Source organism: Octopus bimaculoides, chromosome 24 (assembly GCF_001194135.2).
Source record: "Octopus bimaculoides isolate UCB-OBI-ISO-001 chromosome 24, ASM119413v2, whole genome shotgun sequence".
NCBI classification, from domain to species: Eukaryota; Metazoa; Mollusca; class Cephalopoda; order Octopoda; family Octopodidae; genus Octopus; species Octopus bimaculoides.
In genome coordinates, this window is record NC_069004.1 from 5,631,298 (window position 1) to 5,636,235 (window position 4,938).

The window sequence follows — 4,938 nt, forward strand, 5'->3', positions numbered from 1 at the left end:
TATATATATATATATATATATATATATATATATATATATATATATATCCATATATAAATTTATAGAGCAAGAAGATGGAATGTACAGGGTTTAATCACAAATCACAACATTTGTTTCTGTGCAATGGCAACAGCTGTGGATTGCTGAGTTTTCCCTATCATACTATGCACATTATGAGGTTACCACTCAAGGACTTTCCAGACTCCAATTGATGAGGGGAATCAGCTGCAAATGTTCCGTGTGTCATATTTTTGTCCTGTTTGCCGTTTGTCATGCTATCATCTGTTTTTCCGCACGTGGTGTTTTGTTGTTTTCTATTTGTTGTGTTCTTCCTGTCCTACCCGATTGCTCATACTTTTCACTGGTGTTGCTGTTGATGTTGAAGGATGAAATGAAATTTTCAGTTTCTTCAGAAGCCATCATCAGATGAAGAATCAGTTAATGTTAATCCTTGATAGCATAGCTCAGGGGTTCTCAACCATTTTTCATCTCTGGACCCCTTAGATTACAGTTTCATTCTGGTGGATTCCTAAACATCCATTCCATGCTTAAAAACTAGTTTTATAGAAACTTCTTTTAAAATCCCTATTTTGTTTTTCAAACATTAACTTGTTTGAATGATGTAAAATGTTGGAGAAAGAAACCCAGCTGTTTCGTGCAATACATATCAATACATACATTTAAAGAGGGGTTCTCAACCATTTTTTTTACCTATGTGCCCTTTTGATTACCATTTTATTCTGGTCGACCCCCATAGCCATTCGATGTTTAAAAACTAGTTTTATAGAAACTTCTTTAAAAGTTCCTATTTTGTTTTTCACACATTAAACTTATGTAGAAAGAAACCGCACCGTTTCTTGCAATACAACCAATACATACATCTAAAGCAGGGGTTCTCACCCATTTTCTGTCTAGGGGTCTTTTTGATTATTATTTCATTCTGGTCGTATAAAGCAAAATTTTTTCAAGGGCCCTTAAAATACTGATGTGGATCTCCAATTTACTATTTTTTTTGTGTGGAACCCCTAAAACCCTATATGGACCCAGGTTGAGAACAACTGGTATAGCCGAAGGAATTACAAACAATAACTTTCTCTCACCCTCTCTCTGTTTTCATATGTCAATCTGTTTCTTTCTCTCTCTCTCTCTCCTCTCTCTCTCTCTCTCTCTCCTCTCTCTGTCTTTCTCTCTTTATCTTTATCTCTGCATTTTTTTTTTCTTTTCAAAGGGGGTTGTGGGTTGAGGCAGTTTTCTTCCTTTTCTTTTTTTTTTTTTCCATTTTATGCATAAAAAATGCTTGAATAGCTCAAAATGTCCAGTCCACTCCATCAAATCAACATCATTGGTCTCTCATTTCCATCATCATCATCACCATCAGTATCAGCATTACCATCATTATTGTAAACATCCCCACCGCCATAAGCATCATCATCATCATCAACTCTGCTCTCCTCATCATCATCACCCATCATCATCATCACCACTATTCTCATCGTCATCACCATCACCACTGTTCTCATGTTACCCTTCCTCCTCCCCCTCATCATCATCATCATCATCATCATCATCATCATCAGTGTCAACCGCAATAACATGAAGGCGGGGAAGGAGAGGATCAGAAGCAGAAGGAGGGGGGGGAAAGGAAGAAAGACCCCAATACAAAAAAAAACAAGAGAGAGATGATGTTGGCATGGCAACCAGAGGGAGGAAGTGATGGTGAGAGGAAAGGGAGGAGGAGGGGAAGTAGTGGTTTTGGGGTGAGGGTGTTTGTGAGTGGGGGATGGAAAACAGATGGTGTGGGTGGAGACTTAGGCATGTGCTTTGATTTGTGTGTGTGAATGTTGTATGATTTGTGTGTATGTGTGTGTATACACTGATGTGTGTATGTGCTTGGTGTGTATGGTATGGTATGTGTGTGTGTGTGTATACAGTGTGTGTCCCCAATGTGTATGTATGTTATGGTGTCTATGTATGTGTGTATGGTGTATGTATGATGTACAAATATGTGTGTATAAGGTATGTATATTGTGTATATGTATGTGTATGGTATGTGTGTATGATTGTGTGCGTATGGTGCATATGTAAGATGTATACGTATGTATGTATAAGGTATGTATGTTGTGTGTGTGTATGGTATGTGCATATATGGTATGTGTGTAACTATAATAGGCCATACCAGTAATTATAACTGACATTTCCATGACACATCAGTCTACTTGCGAAAATTGGTCCATTGGTGGGGGTAAAGCTGGTGGTGGTGGTGGTGGTGATTAATGTTGTTCAACCCCTGGTCAATCCTGTTTTAACAGACCTAACATGATCAAAGGCATTCCATATGTGCCCGTCCTCTGATAAAGCTATATCTAAGACCACAATAGCTACCATGCCCATTTTTTTTTTAAAGGGAGGCACGGCTAAGTGGTTATGAACCTTGCTTTGCAACTGCCTGGCTTTGAGTTCAGTCCCACTCTGTGGCACCATGGGTGTCTTCTGCTGAAGTCCTTGGCTGAATTTGAACTCAGAACCTGGAGACAGATGAAATACTGCTAAGCATTTTGCCCAGCGTGCTAATGATTCTGCCAGCTCGTTTGGTTGATGTCGATAGATTGATGTCAGGGTCTTTCTCATTGTTCCCATCTCTCACTGTATGATAGCTGGTGTTAGTTTGTTTACAACCCTGTGACTTAGCCATTCAACAAAAGAGATTGATAGAATAAGTACCAGACTTGAAAAAAAAATACCGGGGTTAATTTGTTAGACTAAAACCCTTAAAGGTTGTGCCCCAGTATGGCCACTGTCAAATGGCTGAAACAAGTCACGACAAATGGTATAATTCGAGGGAGACTCAGCTGCTGTTTCTAGTTAGTCAAGCAAACAGTGGTACTTATTTTACCAACAGTAGTGATGTTATTGTTCTTCTTGTTGTTGATCTAGCAGACCTCCAATCAGTAAGATTCCTGCCATGACCATCTCACTGATTTACATCTGTCAGAGACTAGCGACCATATTTGTTTTATCGATTGAGTCCTTTACTTTTGAAGGCAATCAGGTTGTTATTTGAAGGAGAATTCAAGACTTAGCTGTTGTTTCTTGCAAACCAGACAACCATTTAGAAGTTCTGGGTTACTTGACAATCTCTGCATCTGTTTTAGCTTATGACTGTTTACTCTTTGAGTGTGGTTAGTCTTGCTGTTGTGTGTGTGTGTGTGTGTGTGTAGGTATGTGCTACAAATATTTGTGTCTATCTATCTATCCATTCATCCGTCCATCCCTCTCTTTCTCTCTCTGTCTCTCTCTCTCTCTCTGTCTCTCTCTCTCTCTCTATATATATATATATATATGCCTATCTATCTATCCATCTAGCCACCTCTCTCTCTCTCACTTTCTATCTATCTATCTATTTTCTATATATATATACATGCACATATGTATTTAAATATATATGTGCACATATATGTATATGTAGACACGAGTGTGTGTGTGTGTGTATGTATGTATATATATATAAAATATATTTTATGTGCGTGTGCATATGTTAGTATGTATATATATATATATATATATATATACGATGGGTGTAGACACGAATACCTACCTATATATATATATATATATATATTCCATGTATATTTAAACACACCCATGTCCTTTTAAACATGCTTAAAATACATATGAATATAAGTATGTTTAAATGCATAATATGATGTGTATATGAGTAGTATAAAATATATATACACACACATGCATATAATTTCTGGAACCTCGTTTCATACATACCATGTCACTTCTACTACACACACACACACACATGTAAGTGTAAACACACATACACCTACCCATATACACTCACTTGATGCTGGTGGTGGATAATTGTGGGTAATATTGATTAACAAATTCTGGCTTAATTATTTGATAATTTAGAGTATTTTTGGTGGTGATGGGTGGTGGTTGTGGTGAGGTGTATATATGTGGTGATGTGTGTATATATGTGTTCATATATGCGTGCATGTGTTTTTGTGTATGCGTATACTTGTGTGTGTGTGTGTGTGTGTGTGTTTGTTTGTGTGTGTTTTGTGTGTGTTTGTGTTCATATGCATGTGTTTGTGTGTGTATATGGGCATGTATACAACTGTCTATATGCATGTATGTGTATATATATATATACATATGTGTGTGTGTGTACTTCTGTATATGGGCATGCATACATCTGTGTATATATGTGTGTGTATAAATATGTATATATATGTGTGTGTGTGTGTGTGTGCTTGTGCTTCTATATATATGTGTGTGTCTGTGTTCACATATACATGTGTGTGTGTGTGTGTGTTTGTGTATACATGTGCATTTGTTGTGTGATTGTGTGTACCTCTGTATATGGGCATGTATACATCTGTCTGTGTGTTTGCATATGTATATGTGCTTGTGTGTGTGTCTGTGTCTGTGTGTATGTGGTAGAAGAAGCTGAGTGTGGGCAGTAAGTATTTTTGTTCCAAGGGTGGATGATGGCTTTCTGGTGCGAGATGATGATGATGATGATGATGATGATGATGATGGTGTGTGTGTGTGAGGGGTAGGTGTGATTTGGGTGGATGGAGGGGCAATCTATGTTTGTGTGTGTGTGTGTGTGAGAGGGGTGTAGGTGTATATGTGTTTGGGTGAGAGAAAGTGTGACTGAGTGTGTGTGTGTGTGTGTGTGTGTGTGTGAGAGAGAAAAATCTGACCCTGTATGTGTGTGCGTGTGTGTACATGTGAGAGAAAGTCAAACTCTGTGTGTGTGTGTGTGTGGGATGATGGGCAGGGGTGGTTGTAGAGGGGGGTATCATTGGATGGTATGTTGTGAGAAGGGGTCTCCACTGATGGATGGCTGGTGTTCCTGGGTGGTAGTAGTGGGGGGTGGAGGGAAACTGTAGTCACTCCCCGTCATACCCTGACCCTACC

General features: G+C 38.6%; 1 protein-coding gene across 4 annotated transcripts in view; it reads left to right on the plus strand.

Annotated features, from left to right (window-relative positions):
- LOC106872628 (RNA binding protein fox-1 homolog 1) overlaps window positions 1–4,938 on the plus strand; it is a 530,204-nt gene that overhangs the window by 350,107 nt on the left and 175,159 nt on the right. The window lies entirely within an intron of this gene.